The 21285-nt window shown below is 42.8% G+C and overlaps 1 protein-coding gene and 10 non-coding genes across 11 annotated transcripts in view; all 11 read left to right on the plus strand.

Moving 5' to 3' along the window:
* LOC142391905 (NLR family CARD domain-containing protein 3-like) overlaps positions 1 to 21285 on the plus strand; it is a 418516-nt gene that overhangs the window by 225034 nt on the left and 172197 nt on the right. The gene's annotated exons all lie outside the window — the stretch shown is intronic.
* Positions 5668 to 5739, plus strand: trnaq-cug (transfer RNA glutamine (anticodon CUG)). The gene has a single exon. It is a non-coding gene; the product is annotated as a tRNA-Gln (tRNA).
* Positions 7184 to 7255, plus strand: trnaq-cug (transfer RNA glutamine (anticodon CUG)). The gene has a single exon. It is a non-coding gene; the product is annotated as a tRNA-Gln (tRNA).
* On the plus strand, positions 7598 to 7670 carry trnav-aac (transfer RNA valine (anticodon AAC)). Its single transcript has one exon. It is a non-coding gene; the product is annotated as a tRNA-Val (tRNA).
* trnat-ugu (transfer RNA threonine (anticodon UGU)) lies at positions 9235 to 9308 on the plus strand. The gene has a single exon. It is a non-coding gene; the product is annotated as a tRNA-Thr (tRNA).
* On the plus strand, positions 9914 to 9987 carry trnat-cgu (transfer RNA threonine (anticodon CGU)). The gene has a single exon. It is a non-coding gene; the product is annotated as a tRNA-Thr (tRNA).
* On the plus strand, positions 15698 to 15771 carry trnat-agu (transfer RNA threonine (anticodon AGU)). Its single transcript has one exon. It is a non-coding gene; the product is annotated as a tRNA-Thr (tRNA).
* Positions 17374 to 17447, plus strand: trnat-ugu (transfer RNA threonine (anticodon UGU)). Its single transcript has one exon. It is a non-coding gene; the product is annotated as a tRNA-Thr (tRNA).
* trnat-ugu (transfer RNA threonine (anticodon UGU)) lies at positions 19199 to 19272 on the plus strand. The gene has a single exon. It is a non-coding gene; the product is annotated as a tRNA-Thr (tRNA).
* trnat-ugu (transfer RNA threonine (anticodon UGU)) lies at positions 19534 to 19607 on the plus strand. The gene has a single exon. It is a non-coding gene; the product is annotated as a tRNA-Thr (tRNA).
* trnat-agu (transfer RNA threonine (anticodon AGU)) lies at positions 20227 to 20300 on the plus strand. The gene has a single exon. It is a non-coding gene; the product is annotated as a tRNA-Thr (tRNA).

The raw sequence follows: 21285 nt of genomic DNA on the forward strand, positions 1-21285 counted from the left end.
TCTCATGTGCAGCCGGCTGCACATGGAGACTAATGTTATTTTCCTGCTCCAAGGACAGCTTATTTGGATTCAAATGTTTATCTGATGGAGAGAGGTGTGATTTGATCTGGAACGACGCTTCATTTTGGAGGTATTTATTCAGCAAGTGCGAATCTGTCAATATGTGTCAAACTTTACCGAACCCTGTTGCTGTTGTTCCACCGCTGCCTCCATCTTTTAGTGTCCGCGTTAAAGCAATACAATGTAACTCCTCAAAAAGCCCACTCTGGAGCTCCCCCCACAGGCTTGGAGGTAATGTACGGTTACACTGTCGTAAATACAACACCCTTTCACTTTCACTTTTCACGTTTGTTGACGAACCGGCGAGGAGTCAGAAGGTGCAAGCTATGTCGACCGAGAAGGTAAGAGTAATCAAATGTACCTGGGAGCGTGAGAGGGGTCTATTTGTTTTTGCGGTAGGTGTGCCAGAAAGCAAGTCGAAGTACTTCCGCTCAGCTCCCGGGCCGCTCCAGCAAAGTTACATAGCGCAGTTTTTCCAACTTAGACCCCCGAAGGGCATAGGAGACAGGCCAATCGTAATATTAAAACTCATTCTAGCCGAACAATTTTTTTCAAGCTGCTATTTTAAGGTAGAAATGTTACATAGTATTGCTTTAATGTGTGGCTTTGATGTTTTAACTAACATGTTAAACACCAGAGTCACACAGAGAAAACAGACCAACAGCTGTGGTGTCCAGGGAGCCTAAATGAGGAATGAGGGCTTTTCTCTGAGAGCGAAGGTGTCAGTACAGCAGAGGAAACATCCCAAATGTAGCGGACACTTGAGTCTCTATATGTTGTCTTTTTAGGCGTGTTGAATCAGTTTTTTGGGGTTCACTCCTCAGCTGCTGGACTCCTGTCTGCTCCTCCAAACGGCTGAAAACTTTCTACTGTATACACTTAAAAAACATGGAGCCTCTTGTGTTTGTTCTTGTGGACAACTTTCCTGTGAGCTGAAACATTTCAGAGTTCTCCTCAGACTGGATTCAGTGGGCATAAAGGTGTCTTTAACAGAGGGAATGAGGATTTATCTCTGTGCTTCACCCCGGCAGAAGCAGACAGCGAGGGGGCGGGGCTTGTTCAAACCGCTCAGCTGCTCTCCCATTGGTTATTACTTATGACGTCAGAGACGGACAAAGTTCCTACTGGCTCCTGAAGCCGGTGTAGCGGAAGTGGTTCTGGAGGCAGCAGCGACACTTGTAATGTTCACAGCTTCTGTTTGACACCTCAGAGTTTATAAAACTCATACAACACTATCAGAACACATGGTCACCATAGGGACCTTTATAAGTTCAGGCTTTCTGGAGTAACGGGACACACACACATCAGTCCAATCCAGATGTTTTTCTCATCTTTTCATAGTTTCCTGTTTTGCCTTCATAACTCAGATGGAATCAGTCAGTGAAAAACACAGCAGGCTGTGAGAGAAAGTAAAGGTGTTCACCAGACCAACCAAGCCTGAACCTGAGGGATGTATCACTGAAATTACTGAGCACATCATCAGACAGGAGAAGAAGAAGCCCATTTTCACTGATATCAGCATCAGACAGCAGATCTGGAGGTGCTTTTCTTTCTACAGCTGGCCTTCACTCCTCTGTGTCTTCTCTCCAACCATCTTTGTCCCAACCATTGCATCTGTGGTGTTCAGCACATCTGCAGCATCAGGCCCGCTGGCTCCGTTCTGCTCGTCTTCTGCAGACGGAGCTTTTTCATGGCAGGAAACCATCCAGTGAGTCAGGATTCTGCAGGAACCACTGGAAGACTTTCACTTCCTCCTTTAGTTGAACGCTTCATCAAACTGACACCATGCAGTTCCTCTATTCACCACCTGAGGGAGACACATCTCCATCAATGCAGAGTCCCGCTCAGTATTACTGACAGTACTTCACAGCCACTGAGAGGACACATTTAAATCAGTAACATACAAAGAAATGATTTCTATATTTGAGCCAGGCTTCCACCTCCATATAAGACACACACTGTGTCCTCATACAACAAGCAGCTCTCCTGTCTGAGCTTCACATCTTTACAGTTAGCATCAGCACACACAGCATGTTGATGAAGATTCTCACTCATCCAGCTCATGGTAATCCTAAGAGCTCACATCCTCTGGCCTAAAAGGCCTCTAGCAAAGAGCCAGATAAGACCAGAGCCACCCACTCTCCAGATAAAGGGCCTTATGAGCTGCTGAAGTTCTTCAGGTAAATAAGTTTATATTAGTTTCTCTTTTGGTCAGAGGCTCTGGTGCTCTGGAGTTACACCAAGTGTTTCTGAACGTTAGCTGCAACACCTTTAAAATCTGTTTTATCTCCATGCAAACAACAGATAATCCTAACTGTCCTGTTGTTAGTAATGTGTCAGATCTCCATTTATTCCATCTCTTTCGCTGCAGTTTTAAAACTTCATTACATTTGTTTTGTTGTTGAACCACCAAACCAGCTCAGAAGACACAGTATTTAATGGCTATCAGGTTGAGTGGAGGATGTAAATGAACAAGTGGTTCACTTCAAGGCAAGTAAGGACATTCATCTTGAAAATCAACAGATATCAGCTTGCTGCACTTTTGCCTGAAAGGATAACAAATCCAAGCCTGCAATTGTTATTAAGTTTTAAACAAGAGGCACAAGACTGAAGCGTTGGAACAGACAATTATAGCAGATAATAAAACACTTGTGATCTGTGGTGATTTCAACACTGACCTCTTAAAGGTAGATACTCCTAAACAAACTTGTGATTTCTTGGCTGCGTTATACGGTAGAGGCTTGTATCCACTGATCACAAAGCCGAGCAGAGCAGCCACAGATAGTGCAACATTAACTGACAACATTTTTACACATTCCTTGGACACTGGTTTAAATAGTGGTTTGGTAATAAGTGATGTAAGTGATCATTCAGCTGTATTTGCAACATTTAATGATCAGCTACAGAGGAAGAAAACAGAAAAGCGTAGATATGAAAGGGTAAGGACTGTTAAAGCAATTAAAGCTTCAGAAATGAGCTTTAAAACAAGAGTGGAATGAGTTTCATACAGATGAAGTAAACACTGCAGACAATTCATTCTTCAACTGTTATTTATCTCTCTATGATAAACACTGTCCAACAGTTTTATGTTCACATAAGCATAGTTATGCTGAGAAACCTCGGATAACAAAGGCATTAAAAAATGCATGTAAGAAGAAAAATAAACTTTATGGAGACTTCATCAAAACTAGAACAGAGGTTGCTGAGAAACGCTGAGATGTACAAAAACAGGCTGACCAACATGTTGAGGCAAGCAAAGAAGCAACATTATGATAAAATGTTACAAATAAATCAAAATAATATGAAGCGCACATGGAACATCCTACATAATGTAATGGTGAATAAGCCTTGATCACCAGATCAACCTAAGTGTTTCATAAAGGACAATAAGGTGTTTGGCAATCTGACTGAAGCGGCTGATGAATGTAACTCAGTACAGCGGCTCGTGAATCCTCTGGTGCACGTTGAGCATCGTCATGCTCTTGAATTCCTTCCCGCAGTCGTCACATTTCATGAGGTCCCTCATTTCCACGAGGTTCTCCTGGTGCTCCTTCAGGGCGGACACGTACTGGACGCGTAAAGTGATGTCCTGAAGAAAGAGGAAAAAATCCAGCAAAGACCTGACACAGGAGCTGAGAGATGCATCTGGACCTTCAGCTGATCCATCGGCTGTTGGCCCGAGCCTCATCAGAGATGGGCTCCATGGAAGGGTGGCTGTCAGGAAGCTGTTCTTAAAGACATGGTTGGTAATCCTGTTCAGAAACACATTTTGTAATACTGGGTGAAATGGTCCGTCTATCCTGAGAGAAATCTATACAAGATGTATTTAGAAAAAGGGACGAAAATAATCAGACCTCTGTGGCAGCTGCAGGACTGAGAAAAAGCCGACCGATCTCGGATTGGTCGCCTACAAAAAACCAATCAGATGCCTCTGCTTTCTGCCTACGCCCCCCTCTGCCGGCTCCCTGCTCCATGTGCGCACGCGGTTCTACCGGCTTTGGATGAAGCACTGACGGAATGGGGAGGGGGGGGTGGAGCTTAGAGGAGGGGACACTTTCGAATCTTGCTAGCTCTCTTGCTAGCTCTTTAGGATTACCTACCATAGCTTTAAGGAAGGGAAACAGTAAGCGTTGTTTCTAAGTGCTTGTTAAAATGACTATTTAAGATAATAATTAAGTGTTTTTTAGGCGATGTGAAAACCGTTTGCTGTGACTTTCAAATCTGCTTCAGAAACTGGACGTGTTTCTTCAGATAAACTCCTGACCAGCTGTGAAAAAGCAGTGAAAATGTCTGGCCTGTATAAACTTTGTGATGTCAAACAAGATCAGAGATGACATCGATTGTGATGTCACCACAGTGATGACATCACAGCTTTGTGAAGGCTTCTGTTCTGTCTCTTCTGGTCTGTGGTTCCAACCACAGATTCTGGATGGAAGTGAAGTCCGGATTCCAGAATGTTGATTTGTGTTCTCTGTTAATCTCTGGACGACTTCAGCTGATTACTTCCTGTCACTGTCACGTTGGAAGGTCCACTTCTGCCAGTTTTTCAGCAGCCAGTATCATGTTTTCCACCAGCAGTGTTTTCCAAGACAGAATAATGTCAGTTATTTTTTAAAATCTGACAGGTAACCAGGGAAGGAAGGACAAGAGGCAGGGAGGTGGGCAGCCACTGTGTGGCCTGGTGTGGGAATAATCACCTCAGCTGCTGATTGTAGGAGGAGCCCCAATAAGCCAAACAGCGTCTCCATCCCAGGAGAAGAGGTGGCTGAGGAACACCTGGGAGTTTACCTGTTGCATATATCTTATAAGTCTGTGGTGCAGAGTGCCATCTTTCTTCAGCAGCATCTGCTGTGGCAGCAGCATCAGAGCCAGCGGCTCAAAGAAACTGAGCAAACTGCTAAAGAAGGCTGGCTCTGACTTGGGGACTGCTTTGGAGCTGTGTTTGATGAGCACTCACTTCTTTTTTTTCTTTTTAAACCCCTAGTCCTGTCCAGCATTATGGCAGCAGAATTGTAATCTGAATACCGTTTATGCCAAACACATTTGCTATACCAAGGGAAGCTTTATGAATGTAAAGCTCCCCTTGATGCCAATCAACTCCTTATTTTCATTTATTTATTTTTGTTACAATACTTAACATGATGTGATGGGACAGAGAGAGAGGGAGAGCGAACAAGGGAAAAAAAAGAACAGAAATATGAAGAGACAAACATAGAAAACAATGAAAAATCAGACAACCAGCTGCTAATCCTGTAAAAACAAAACTGAAGACAATCCAAGGCTTTTGTGGGGAATCCAGCCTTAGAGGCACCAGGAGCACCTGTAAGCAGACAAGCAGAGAACAAACAAACAAACAAAAATGCACAAGCAGCAGCAATCACATGGCAGCCTTCCATCAAGGAATCGAATCCTGTTCCTCCGCTTGACAGGCGGATTCTAACCTTTGACCATTGAAGAAGATACAGAATGTGTTGCTTGACTGTCGTGCCAATTCTGAGAATACAAGCTGTAAGAGTATCACTGAAAAATTGACAAAAAAACACGTTGCTAAAACCCTTTCATTGTCAAGCATTTGCATGACTGAGAGCGTAAATTGACTGTGGAAGGGGTTCCATGGTGTAAAGGTCAGCACTCTGGACTCTGAATCCAGTGATCCGAGTTCAAATCTCGGTGGAACCTTCAGGTGTGTGCTGTCATGGTTGTGTAGTGGTTATCACGTTCACGTAACACGCGAAAGGTCCTCAGTTCGAAACTGGGCGGAAACATTACTTGCTCCTCCTTTATTTATTTCATCCTTGTGTGAAGATGTATGACTGCACGTTAATGATAGCAACATCAACTTATTCATAATTATGGATAGGAGGGGAGCCTCATCTGCTATTCTGGACATGTAAAGTCAATTTTTGCAGGTTTTTAAAAGATTTTCTGATGCTATGGTGTGAAACGGACTTTGGCGAATCCCTAGCTGCTGAGCAAAAATGGCAACCTTCCGTCAAGGAATCAAACCCTGTTCCTCCGCTTGACAGGCGGATTCTAACCTTTGACCATTGAAGAAGATACAGAATGTGTTGCTTGACTGTCGTGCCAATTCTGAGAATACAAGTTGTAAGAGTATCACTGAAAAATTGACAAAAAAAACACGTCGCTAAAACCCTTTCATTGTCAAGCATTTGCATGACTGAGAGCGTAAATTGACTGTGGAAGGGGTTCCATGGTGTAAAGGTCAGCACTCTGGACTCTGAATCCAGTGATCAGAGTTCAAATCTCGGTGGAACCTTCAGGTGTGTGCTGTCATGGTTGTGTTCTGGAAAGAAGATGAGTTGAGTAGGCTAGTCAGTTGTGAAATTGCACGATTGATCAATTCCAGCTGAGAGGATCTGTGGTATGTGACGTCACACCTCTGTGTTGATAGTTGAATCTTTTTTGGTTTCTTCTTGCATATTCATTTACGATGCTTCTATTTATCCATGCTCTCCCAAAGGAGTGTGTTACAATCCCACTTCTGACTCAATTTGTTGCGACTCCACAAACTCTTTCCGCGAATAACAAAATTTGGGAAAACTTACCTCATTCTTTGGCTTCCGGAACACTAGTGAATAGGCATGGTTCCAGTTTCCGTAGTGTAGTGGTTATCACATTCGCCTAACACGCGAAAGGTCCTCAGGTCGAAACTGGGCGGAAACATTACTTAGTCCTCCTTTATTTACTTCATCCTTTTGTGAAGATGTATGAGTGCACGTTAATGATAGCAACATCAACATATTTATAATTATGGATAGGAGGGGAGCCTCATCTGCTATTCTTGACATGTAAAGTCAATTTTTACAAGTTTTCAAAAGATTTTCTGATGCTATGGTGTGAAACGGACTTTGGCGAATCCCTAGCTGCTGAGCGAAAATGGGAGCCTTCGGTAAAGGAATCGAACCCTGTTCCTCCGCTTGACAGGCGGATTCTAACCTTTGACCATTGAAGAAGATACAGAATGTGTTGCTTGACTGTCGTGCCAATTCTGAGAATACAAGCTGTAAGAGTATCACTGAAAAATTGACAAAAAAACACGTTGCTAAAACCCTTTCATTGTCAAGCATTTGCATGACTGAGAGCGTAAATTGACTGTGGAAGGGGTTCCATGGTGTAAAGGTCAGCACTCTGGACTCTGAATCCAGTGATCCGAGTTCAAATCTCGGTGGAACCTTCAGGTGTGTGCTGTCATGGTTGCGTTCTGGAAAGAAGATGAGTTGAGTAGGCTAGTCAGTTGTGAAATGACACCAGAGTGCACGATTGATCAATTCCAGCTGAGAGGATCTGTGGTATGTGATGTCACACCTCTGTGTTGCAAGTTGAATCTTATTTGGTTTGTTCTTGCATATTCATTTACAATGCTTCCATTTATCTATGGTTTCCCAGAGGAGTGTGTTACAATCCCACTTCTGACTCAATTTGTTGCGACTCCACAAACTCTCGCTATAAACAAAATTTGGGAAAAATTAACCTCATTCTTTGGCTTCCGGAACACTAGTGAATAGGAATGGCTTCAGTTTCCGTAGTGTAGTGGTTATCACATTCGCCTAACACGCGAAAGGTCCTCAGTTCGAAACTGGGCGGAAACATTACTTGTTCCTACTTTATTTATTTCATCCTTGTGTGAAGATGTATGACTGCACGTTAATGATAGCAACATCAACATATTCATAATTATGGATAGGAGGGGAGCCTCATCTGCTATTCTTTACATGTAAAGTACATTTTTTCAGGTTTTCAAAAGATTTTCTGATGCTATGGTGTGAAACAGACTTAGCATCCTCTGCATCATTGTCCAGAAGCTTCCACAAGTTAATACCTGTGGGGGGGGGGGGGGCACATTACAGATTACAGAATATATTTTCAATTACATCAATGTGGCATGAGATTGTGTCTTACCTGTGGAAGCTTCAGCAGGTGCTGGCTGTGGTGCTGCCGATGTAGACGGTTCTGATGTTGTTGCCTTCATCAATGCCGCACATTCCCCTTTCAGGCGTTTTACCGCCGTGTCACAGTTGTTGGGACTGAAATCCAAGTGTCTTAAATCTGGGATCCAGTGGATTAAAGGACTTCCTTCCCTGGTTACCTGTCAGATTTTATTACTCATTTTAAAAGCTTTGAATAGTCGGACGGTTGCCTCTGTCTATGATCTGTGAACTCCTTACTCCCCTGATTGCTGCTCACACGGCCCACTGTTTAATATAACTGAGCTGTTCATTAGATGGAAATGAATCCCTGCATACTCCTAAAAATCACTTTATTTTGAGGCTTTTTCTTCAAATTAAAACCCCACTTTCATAATTACTCGGGACTCTTTGTAAAATGCAAATAAAACCAGAAAGATATGATCTTAGAACTATTAAAAAGTTCTATCTAATTAGAAATAGTGCAAGTTCGGTGCCATCTGTTGGTTTCCTTAGCGAGGAAATAGTTTTTGAATTGCTCTGTATGAATGAATTGGATTATAATTACAATGAATTGAACTCCAATTGGCCTGAATTGGACTTTATTACTGAAGTGCCCTGAGATGACATTTGTTGTAATTGTAATAGTTTATTTTGGCAACATTTTAAACAAACTGACATTATTCTGTCTTGGAAAACACTGCTGGTGGAAAACATGATACTGGCTGCTGAAAAACTGGCAGAAGTGGACCTTCCAACGTGACAGTGACAGGAAGTAATCAGCTGAAGTCGTCCAGAGATTAACAGAGAACACAAATCAACATTCTGGAATCCGGACTTCACTTCCATCCAGAATCTGTGGTTGGAACCACAGACCAGAAGAGACAGAACAGAAGCCTTCACAAAGTTGTGATGTCATCACTGTAGTGACATCACAATCGATGTCATCTCTGATCTTGTTTTACATCACAAAGTTTCTACAGGCCAGACATTTTCACTGCTTTTTCACAGCTGGTCAGGAGTTTATCTGAAGAAACACGTCCAAGTTTTGAAGCAGATTTGAAAGTCACAGCAAACGGTTTTTACATCGCCTAAAACACTTAATTACTATCTTAAATAATCATTTTAACAAGCGCTTAGAGAGAACGCTTACTTACTATCTTAAAAAGTAATTTTGATTTTAAGTACTTACAAACAACAAGCTAAATTTTTTTGTTTTTTATCCTTTCATCAGTTTTATGAACCATGTGGCGCTGTGGCTTAGTTGGTCAAAGTGCCTGTCTTGTAAACAGGAGATCCTGGGTTCAAATCCCAGCAGTGTCTGTAGGCCTTCAGAGCAAGCTATAACTTAGCATATAAAACAGTTTATTATCAGCTTTCTACTAAATCCTTTTCACTGGTCCACTATAAATAGCACACAGCTTTTAAAGTCTCATTAATGCCTATTTTATGCTTTCAGAGTGTAATTTTCCTCCGTTCACATAACAAGTCAAATGGTTAGGGTACAGTACGGTGGAGGTTCTCCTCCTGTCACACTACATAACATCAAAATGAACGTACAAACCGTGAAATAGTCAGAGTTAGAGTAAAAGCTGAGGACAGGACGTCATTTCCTTGATATATGTAGCGGAAAATAATACGCAAAAGCATAAAAAAGCCTTGTAAAAACACAGTAAATGAGTTGGCGTGTAATAAGTACACCGCTTCATGAGATCTGGCTGTAACTGGCAAAAGTGACTTCCTCATGAACACCAGGGTCTGATTTGAAAACCCAACAATATCTGCAAAATATGATGATGTTTTGAACCAATTGGAGGCACTTCTACTCATGGCTTTAACTATTCTTGAGGTACAGAATCACAAAAAATATTTTCTGAGGTGGATCCAGTTCCTGCTCTTTATTCTTTCATCAGTTTTATGAACCATGTGGCGCTGTGGCTTAGTTGGTCAAAGTGCCTGTCTCGTAAACAGGAGATCCTGGGTTCAAATCCCAGCAGTGCCTGTGGTCCTTCAGAGCTGACTATGACTTAGCATGATAAACTGGCACTGCATGAAAAGAGGGATTTCTGGATGTGTGTGGCCTCTTACATGTCCGCATACGTTAAGCCCCTGCATTTGCAGTGGTAAAAGTGAAAACTTGGCCCAAGTTGTTGCAAATTGACCTGGGAACTGCTCCCCCATGCCCCCCTCCCCTACTTAGGAGAGCCTTTAATATGTAAATGCCAGTGATTAGGTCGGGAGCTGCCACAGTCATTTTCAAGTGAGGTGGGCAGCATAGACATAATATAGGTAGACGCCCCATTGACTGCTTCAGCCCGTTGCCGTGACGTAAAACGTCGCCGCCATATTGCTACGGGGGTCATTTGGACCAGAGGTCTGTCAAACAAGCGCAAGTTGCCGGGAGCATCGTTTTCTCTAGATAAAAATCACGATTGTCTTACATTTTGCAACCGATTTCACTGAGTCGTTTTTACATTCAATGGTGTATGATCTACGTGGAGTACCCCCCAAAAGATTTGTCTCAATGTTTGAATCTCGCTAATTAGGCTCTAACCTCCACACATGTGCATATGTCTATAATAATCGCTGATAGACGTTCACTTTTCTTGTACTCCCAAAGCTCGTGCACAAATCTAAACTATCGAAATGGTGCTTCTTTAGCTACTACTGACCATCATTAAGAGAAATAGCCTACAAATCAAATAGTGAGACACTGGCAGTCAGTCTGTTTTTTATAGTTGTGTTTCAAATATGTGCATTGAGAAACCACCTTGAACAATGCAATTTACAATAAACAACATTACAAAAAAAGACAATGGTGAACAAACATCAAAACAGCTGCAGCTTTATATATATATATATATATATATATATATACAGTCAAGCCCGAAATTATTCATACCCCTGGCAAATTTTGACTTAAATGTACTTTTATTCAACCAGCAATTTTATTTTTGACCGGAAACGACACAGGCGTCTCCCAGGAGATAATACAAAGATGTACAAGAGGCATCATTGTGGAAAAAAATATTCCTCAGCTTTTATTCACATTTAAACAAAAAGTGGCATGTCCAAAATGATTCATACCCTTCTCAATAATTAATAGAAAAGCCTTTATTGCCTTTAGTTTCCGTATTATCTCCCGGGATATGCCTGTGTCATTTACGGTCAAAAATAAAATTGTTGGTTGAATAAAAGTACATTTAAGTCAAAATTTGCAAGGGGTATGAATAATTTCGGGCTTGACTATACATATATATATATACAATCATGCTCATAAGATTTTCACATCCAAGCAACAGTGCAACTGACAATAAAAATTAATTTCCCAAACAAAAACTTCTGATACAGAAGACAAATGTAAACAAACATCAAAACACCTGATGCTATTATAAATAAATACCATAGTATTTCAATAGTTTAATTCTAATACACATATAGTAATATAAAATATAATATAATAATTTGAATATGTATGTATATATTTGTATATATAAGCTTGTGTCTAGGCTTGTATCTTGGAGCTAGAACCCTTTAAAAAGTATGGTTTTGCTAAGCCTTTTTTTGGCTGTTGCCACTCTGTAATTCCAGTGTTTTGAGTTTGGCTATGTGGTGCAGCCTGAGTTTGTGAAATGTGGACACAACCAATGACAACAGTGAAAAGTGGTGGTTGTATATACCAAACTATGTGTCCTGAATAGAGTCCTGCACTGGAGCCCGAGGCCCGTGGGGCCCGACGGCCCTGAAAACAATTGAACGCAGCAGCAGCTGCTCTGCCCCGCGCCAGCACCTCCCTTATATAGGCATACGGACTCACACAGTCCTCCGACATGTCTTAAACACAGATGAGCAGGCTGAAGTAGTCCCAGTAGCAACAACAAAGCAAGGCTGCTCAATTTCTCCATTGATAAAATAAATTCACAACTCTACAACGTAAAAATTCATGTAGAATATAGCATATACTTTGTTGTCCACAGTAGTAGATCAACCCTCATCTTACTTTGAAGCTCACAGCTCCCAGAAGTGACGTCGACGCAGCTTTAGCATCACCGAAGCTATTAGGCTTGTGTTGATAATAATAAACTCCTGGACTATGTACAAACTTCCAAATGCATCGTTTTGTGAGTACAGACCATATTTGTACTACTGTAGAAGTTTGGTGTCATGGCATGTGATTTTAGTGTGGTAATTTTGGAGATACTGCCAGGGTCTGTTAGCGCTTGTACTAAGCTATTCGGGATAACTCGGTAACTCAGCTGATGTTCAGCCAAGATCGGAAAAACTTCGGGTGGGCTACTTGGCTGGATATCACGGGTCAAATGACCCGGGTGAATCTACTCCGAGCCGTGGTGAGAGCGCACGATTGCGTGATGTCTCCCCAGATGGTCTGTGTCTACGAGTTCTCAAGCTGCTGATCGAAACATGAGCCCCTATTTTAACCTGCTCTTTTATGTCCATTTTGATCTGTCAGAAACCGTTTGCTTATTCACAGAAAAATAGAATGCTGTTTTTTTCTATCTGCAGAGCGTTATCCCATTTTCAGAGCGGCAGATTGAATTTACGAACGCACACATTGAATATAGCGTTCTATCGTTAAAACATTGTTATGGGAAGTTGAAAAAAAAAAAAAAAGTCGGGCCGGGTTCGGGCCTGAGAATTCTGAAAACCTGTCGGACCGGGCCGGGCTGGGGCTCCACCCCCTTGGGCCAGGGCCGGGCTCGGGCCCAGATAATAGGCCCGTGCAGGGCACTAGTCCTGAATGTGCTCCTTGAGCAGAAACACATCATCTGAGCCAATTTCAGCCCGAACAAACTGCTCTTTTACCGACACACTGACAGCTTGCCCTGATACAGACCGGCGATCTTGACGCAACTGACTCCCTAGCAAGATGGCGGCGACATTTAACGCGACCCAGAGGCGAAAGGGGCGTCTACCTATAATATGTCTATGGTGGGCAGGCCTGTTTCTACACGTTCATCCCTCCAACTCCAGCCAAGTTTGTTGTCTTGAAAAAGAAGAGGTGCACGCTGTCTGCTGGTGACAGGTGATGCATATCTGTTTTTTTTCTCCCAAACACCTCTTTTGTAATACCGCTTTTTGTGGGCAAAATTCAAGGATTCAAGGATTCAAAGGTTTATTGTCATATGTGCAGTTAGAAACGCGTTTCCTTGAACAATGAAATTCTTTTCTTTGTTGCCCGCACTGGATGTCCAAATGTATAATAATAAAGATAAGATAAAGATAAAATAAGCATGCAACAACAATATTCTAAAAGGTTTCTTAAATAAAATAGAAATATAGAAATAAAAATATAGAAATCTGGCCTGTATACATAATGTGCAGTAGTGCGCTCAGTGTTTTATTGTGTATGGCTTAATTCGGTGTCACAATGGTCACAATATCGCCGAGGTCTTTTCTTTGTCCTTGCAGAGTCCATTTTTGTGTCAAAACAGTGCAAATTGCCAGCTGTGGTCAGACAACATGAAATAGCAAAAGGACGGGAGGTTGTCTCGCGAGTATTCCGTGTAATGACGTATACGCATATGATTGGTGGAGCTTAACGGCTCGCATAAGCTCTCGTTCAATCACGTATGAGAAACATTGTGTCGTGCAGTGTAAACAAAAAGTTTAAGGAGCAGATCTGGCGGCAGAAAGGGAGACAGAAATCGCTGAGGTCCCGTGCTGTGAAAACTGCCCTGGTTTGCAGAATACAATGGCTGGAAGACGACTTGCTTTCAACTCCCCAGCAACTCTCTGCGGGTCTACAGGTTTGTGTGTTTTTTTCTACTTGCACATGACCATTTGATTGTTTAATTTTAGTCTTGTTGACACTGTACAGCACTTGGGACAGTTCTCGCTGATTTAAAATGTGCTGTATATTAAACTTACTCACTCACTTGCTTACAGGCAGATAAAATGAAAGTCCTGTTGAATGCTATGACCGGGATGTCTCGTATGGTGGCCAGCACTGTGGATACGGTCGTGGAGAGGGTGCTGGAGGGAATGGACCAGAGATTCGCTAGGTTGGAGGCAAGATGGCCGTCGAGAACGGACTGGAGTTACATTCCAGAGAAGTTGAAGAGCGCAAGAGCAGGCCGATACAGAATCCGAAAATCGTGGTAAGAGTAGGTTATTGACTGTGGCTTTAGGCTAAACTCAACTTAATTGTGTCCATCACGTGAAAACCAGTTTGAGTTGCTTTATTTTAAAAAAATTAATTTCGTGTTTTCAATTTATAGGAAGCAGTTCGCCGCCTGCATAACTCACCGTGGCATTATAATCCAGGTCAAGGGTAAGAATAAGTGAGTGTTCTCCCAATATCTAGTTGAGTTGGACCCGATGTTACGTTACGTCAATGCAGTTTTTTTTATTAACCATAGGCCTGTTGTTTTTACAGGCTACTGTCACCTCACAATATGGATGTAACGAGTCGCTTGAAGGAGGCGGTGTCAAACAGTCCGAACTTCAGAGAGGCAGACGGGGACACTATCGAGGGTGAGCGGCGCTGGCTTTTACCACGGCTGGCACTGATACTTTTAAGCACTGGTCATTTTATTCATTCCTCTTGTTTGTGTTTTTTAGCTGCGTGACGGACCTGTGTGCTGTGCTACAGGCGCGTCTTGAAGCCAACCCGAAATACTCACAGTCTCACCACAGAAGAGTGAAAGAGAGTAAGAACATATACGCTGTCAATATGACTTTCGTTACTTTATAGACAAGTTGTCAATATGCTGTGCATGGCTAGACTATGTTTTGATTATTTATTGGTTATTCCAACAGCTCCCAGAAGCCAGCTTCTGATCCAGGATGAGGACGTCTGACAACTCCCGCAGACCCTGCAGGGACCGGAGTAATGCGGATTCCAAACGGCGGCGTTTAGGCTTATTGTGTATATTGTAGGCTACAGCAGTGTGTGTGTATATAGTTTTCAATTCTTTATTATCAATATGGTTCTTATTACAATGTAAGCTATGTACATTGTGTGGTGTGGCAATAAAGGTGCTTTAAAAAGAAAAGTTTCCTTTTTCATTTCCTCAATAGATTCACGTCATTCATGCCTGCACTAGCCTAGTCATAGTGCAGCTTATAAGAATGACGTGAATATATGAAGTACACGAACATCCCAGGAATATTAGTAATCATAATCACAATTATTAATCATAATTGCTGAGTGATATGCCCATATAAAGTATGCATATATTAACCTTATTGGCCAATGGGCGGTCAGCTTTACAGGAGCTTTTTTATGTAATCACGTGCCTTTTTCGTCCAATACCAGCGAGGCCAGTGAGAGGTCCAGGCACTCTCACAGCGGGGTGCTAATCGCTGGGCCATTAGCACCCCAATGTGAGAGCCCGCCGCGAGTCGGTTTCGTTTATGACGATTTTCTCGCTCAACAAACTTAAAGTTTGTCTGCCTGCAAGCGCCCAGGTGCGTCCGAAAATTAGGCAAATTCTCGGATGTTCACTGCCGTCCACAGTGACACAAATCCCTCTTTTCGTGCAGTGTGGTAGTTATCAGGGTTCTACTGAATGCTTTGCATTGTTGCTCTTCACCAAATGATGGACCTTTCAATGAGCATCATGGTTATTATGAGACTGTTCTTTGGTCAGACTTCATAAAAATGTTTTTAGAAGTCACAGTTAGTTTTGGGAAAGTCTCTGGAGCTCATTTCCTGCTCTTTATTCTTTCATCAGTTTTATGAACCATGTGGCGCTGTGGCTTAGTTGGTCAAAGTGCCTATCTAGTAAACAGGATATCCTGGGTTCAAATCCCAGCAGTGCCTTAAGCTGTTATTATGTACATCAACATGGTGCCATAACTGTTTACAGCAGAGCTTCAGGAGTGCTGGACTTCCAAAGCAGTCTGTACTTGGAGGCACTTCATCTCATGGCTTTAAAGGCCTACAGAAAGCTGACACTACACCCAATACATAATGATAATACATACAAAGAGGAACAATAATGATCACTGGACTCTACACCAAAACATTTCATAAACGCATGAAATTTGCGATTTTGAATTTGCCGCTAGGAAACCTTCCTGGAATTGCAGACTGGGGGCGGGGCTTCCGTGCGACGTCACACGTGCCATGGTTTTTCCTGGCTGCCGTGTTGCCAATTTAGCAACTTTGTCAGAAGACAGAAGCACTGCAGAACGGCGGCAACCCTGCATACCGTCATTTCCTGTCAAAACGGCAGTTTCAAGCTAGCTACAACGAGGGTAGGTTCACTTCCTGTTTTCCCTATGATAAAAGGCAACGGGTATTTTATTTTGTGAAAATAACAGGAAGTGCGTTGCTCACTGCGGCTAGCTTTAGTAGCGCCGAATTCGTCGGAACAAAATGGTAAACAGCCGGTATTTTGTCAGGTTTTCAACACGTTGGGGATCTAAACGACTACTTTCTCACCTGAAAAGTTTCAAATGTTGCGGGGACAGAGGAAGCAGAGAGACCTGCGGTCTTGTGTCTGTGTCTCCCTGTCCGCCTGCCTCCTCTCTGGTGAAATCAGCCGGAGCCATCCCGCCGTGTTCAGCTCCCTGCGGTGCGGACACTCAGGGGGAATCCACCTGGCGGAGAGCGGACACACTCTCCACCTGGCGGAGAGCGGACACACCGCGGGATGGTTGTCCTGAAATCAGCCGGCAGAGCGATCATCAAGAGCCCCGACGTGGACATGATCGCTCTGCCGGCTGATTTCCACTCTCCACCTGGCAGAGTGTGTTCGCTCTCCGCCAGGTGGATTCCTGTCCGACCGCAGGTCTCTCTGCTTCCTCTGTCCCCGGTGGTGTGAGCTGCTGGTGCTGAGGACAACACACGCACTTCGTACAACACACGCACTTCGTACATCTACTCGCAATAAAAACTGCACTGAACCCAACGTTTTATATTTCCAAGCGACGTCCCGCGGCACACATCGAAATTTGCCGTGAAGAAGCTGTCCAGGTCTGGCAAACTGCTGGCTTCGCTACTGGAACTACTGGTATCAGACATGTTTATTGTTTAGTGCACTCGTGACGTCACGCACCTCGTCGGTTTGCCAAAATTCGAATCAAAAGTGGTGATAGTTTATTGGGTCTAATCAGGACTATCCAGGGACCTAAAATTATTTTAAAATCATAAAACAATTCCATGGTATATAAGGAATCGATCTGCCATTTCAGTTTTGTGCAAAAAATCACCTTTCTGTAGGCCTTTAACTATTCTTGAGTGACATAAGATTGAACTTGGACTATATCCAATGTTTTCACATATGAAGATAATTTGAATAACATCAAGCCTTGATTTATGCAGAGATCACATGAATTTTGGAAATAGATCACAAAAACCACTTCCTGAGGTGGTTCCAGTTCATGCTCTTTATTCTTTCATCAGTTTTATGAACCATGTGGCGCTGTGGCTTAGTTGGTCAAAGTGCCTGTCTTGTAAACAGGAGATCCTGGGTTCAAATCCCAGCAGTGCCTTAAGGTGTTATTTTGTACGTCAACATGGTGCCATAACTGTTTACAGCAGTGCTTCAGGAGTGCTGGGCCCTCATTTATCAAGCGTTCTTAGGAACAGATCTGTGCGTAAAGCGTGCGTGCGATCGATCATTCCTGAGCAAAGTGTGGGATTTATGAACATGTACTTGAACTTAGAAATGTGCCTAAATCTACGCACAGCTTTGACCATGCTTACGCACATTGCCTAGTGGTAGAATTACGAAACTGTAAATGGTGTTGATCGGTGCACAGGGGAATATTACAATGTTCATTCAATTGTTGCATTACAGTATGTCTAACGGCATTTGGGTCCGTGTAGCCTATGCAATTCCAAAGCACGGTGCATTAGACCTTCCTGGCGTTCATTGCATTTCATTCAGAGTGTAACAATAATTGTTTCACCAGAAGACCTGATAATAATCAGCCTAGTTTAATTGATATGGGTATAAAAGGCACACCGTGGAAAACGTGCGCTACGGAGGGAGCGCGTGTTTAGGGAGCGTGCAGATTTATTGACAGAAAGTAGTGAGTGGCTTCTAAGCAGGTTCAGATTTCCAAAACATATATTGCTCGACCTCTGCCGTGAATTGGGGCCATTTCTCGAGCGAGAAACTAAGCGCACGCACGCCATACCTGTGCATATACAGGTGCTGTCCACTCTGGGCTTTTTGGCTACAGGTACATTTCAGCACGAGGTAGGAGATCGATGCGGCATTTCTCAGCCGTCCATCAGCCGAATTCTGCCCACAGTGCTGGATGGGATCGAGACCCCCTGAAACTGACACGAGACCCCCCGAAAACATGATTTGGGAAATGTTGGGGGGGGTCTCTAAAATATTGGCAAAATGTGATTTCCCCTAATGAGTTATGATTGCAGACGCGATGCGTGTGTGGAGCCTGTGTGCGTAATTGGCATAAAGCTGTGCTGTCCGCCGAGTATGATTCTGTATTGCTTCTCATGTGTTTTCGAGATCCGCGCTCTGAGTCAATCAAATCAAATTTATTTGTATAGCACATTTCATGTACAAACAGTTCAAAGTGCTTTACATAAAATAAAAGCATTGCAGCAGGGAGTGCAAGAAGCATTAAAAATACGTAAAAGAATATAAAGAGAAACAAATAAAATCATTTAAATGAATTTAAAAACAAGCAACAGTCTAGATAAGTTAAAAGATATTTCATGCATAGACACATGAGAAAAGAAATGTCAAGCGCAAGCAAGCAAGCAAGTTCCGGTGGCTTTTAAAGGGAATGTTGGTGCCATATATGGTTACTTGGGGGCGTTCCATGATGCAAATTAGTCTGCTCGTGCCCGCGCAAGGTGAACTGGCAGGTGTGGTATTTATCATTGCAGATTACCTACCTGTGTGCGTATGACCTGTGTAAGAACGTTTGATGAATGCCGGTTTTTTTGTACTTGGGCACATTCTAAATTTCACTCATACGACAGGATTTAGAAGGGATTCTACGCACGAATGATAAATGAGGGCCCTGGACTTCCAAAGCAGTCTGTACTTGGAGGCACTTCATCTCATGGCTTTAACTATTCTTGAGTTACAGAAGATTGAACTGGGACTTAATCCAATGTTTTCACATATGAAGATAATTTGAATAACATCAAGCCTTGATTTATGCAGAGATCACATGAATTTCGGAAATAGATCATAAAAACCACTTCCTGTGGTGGATCCAGTTCCTGCTCTTTATTCTTTCATCAGTTTTATGAACCATGTGGCGCTGTGGCTTAGTTGGTCAAAGTGCCTGTCTTGTAAACAGGAGATCCTGGGTTCAAATCCCAGCAGTGCCTGTGGGCCTTCAGAGCTGACTATGACTTTGCATGCGAAACTGGTTGTTAGCAGGGTGTTACTGAATGGTTTGCATTGTTGCTCTTCATCAAATGATGGAGCTTTCAATGAGCATCATGGTTATTATGAGACTGTTCTTTGGTCAGACTTCATAAAAATGTTTTTAGAAGTCAAATTTAGTTTTGGCAGTGTCTCTGGAGCTCATTTCCTGAGGTGGATCCAGTTCCTGCTCTTTATCCTTTCATCAGTTTTATGAACCATGTGGCGCTGTGGCTTAGTTGGTCAAAGTTCCTGTCTTGTAAACAGGAGATCCTGGGTTCAAATCCCAGCAGTGCCTGTGGGCCTTCAGAGTAAGCTAAGACTTAGCATATACAATAGCTTATTATGAGCTTTCTACTAAATCCTTTTCACTCGTCCACTTAATGAAAGTGCGTATAAATAGCATACAGCTTTTAAAGTCTTATTTATGCCTATTTTATACTTTCAGAGTGTAATTTTCCTCCGTTCACATAACAAGTCAAATGGTTAGGGTACAGTACGGTGGAGGTTCTCCTTCTGTCACACTACATAACATCAAAATGAACGTACAAACTGTGAAATAGTCAGAGTTAGAGTAAAAGCTGAGGGCAGGACGTCATTTCCTTGAAATATGTAGCGGAAAATAATACGCAAAAGCATAAAAAAGCCTTGTAAAAACACAGTAAATGACTTGGCGTGTAATAAGTACACCGCTTCATGAGATCTGGCTGTAACTGGTGAAAGTGACTTCCTCATGAACAGCAGGATCTGAGTTGAAAACCCAACAATATCTGCAAAATATGATGAAGTTTTGAACCAATTGGAGGCACTTCTACTCATGGCTTTAACTATTCTTGAGGTACAGAATCACAAAAACCACTTCCTGAGGTGGATCTAGTTCCTGCTCTTTATTCTTTCATCAGTTTTATGAACCATGTGGTGCTGTGGCTTAGTTGGTCAAAGTGCCTGTCTAGTAAACAGGAGATCCTGGGTTCAAATCCCAGCAGTGCCTTAAGCTGTTATTATGTACATCAACATGGTGCCATAACTGTTTACAGCAGAGCTTCAGGAGTGCTGGACTTCCAAAACAGTCTGTAATTGGAGGGACTTCATCTCATGGCTTTAAAGGAGAAATGCGGTATTTTCAACATTAAGCCTCATTTATGAGTCGTCTGCAATGTTTTAGAACCCCCCTGGGTGGCGGGGGCCTGGCGGGGCTGGTAGGCTGCCGCCTCTGGGGGCTCTGCCTGATGCTTGTGGGGGCTCTGTCCGGGAGCTTCCTCTGCTGTCTTCTGGGGGGATGCGTGGTTGTCCCTTCCCGGGTTCTGTGCTCCTTGGGGGCTGTTGGTGGCCTGGGTCTGGGGGCCCTCTCGGCCTGCTTCTGATTGCTGGGGGAGGGGGATTGTGACACTATACACTGATATTTAAGCATGGTTATTATGTGGGACCATCTATGTGTATTGCATGTTCATGCACACACACTCACACTCACACACATTCATTAGCCCAGTAGCATGCTCACCATGCTCACTAAGCAGTTGTTGTGCTGTCCTGTGGTTTAAGGTCACCTGTGTATTATATGTGATTGCTGCTGCTTGTGCTTTTTTGTTTCTGTGTTTGTTCTCTGCTTGTCTGCTTACAGGTGCTCCTGGTGCCTCTAAGGCTGGATTCCCCACAAAAGCCTTGGATTGTCTTCAGTTTTGTTTTTACAGGTGTAGCAGCTGGTTGTCGGATTTTTTATTGTTTTTTATGTTTGTCTCTTCATGTTTCTGTTCACTTTTTTCCCTTCTTCGCTCTCCCTCTCTCTCTGTCCCCCGGTCCGGTTCGGCACTATTATCATATCATGTTAAATATTTTAACAAAAATAAATAAATAAAAATCAGGAGTTGATGGGCATCAAGGGGAGCTTTACATTCATAAAGCTTCCCTTGGCATAGCAAATGTGTTTGGCATAAACGGTATTCAGATTAAAATTCTGCTGCCATAATGCTGGACAG

Source organism: Odontesthes bonariensis, chromosome 11, assembly GCF_027942865.1.
Source record: "Odontesthes bonariensis isolate fOdoBon6 chromosome 11, fOdoBon6.hap1, whole genome shotgun sequence".
In the NCBI taxonomy this organism is placed as follows: Eukaryota; Metazoa; Chordata; class Actinopteri; order Atheriniformes; family Atherinopsidae; genus Odontesthes; species Odontesthes bonariensis.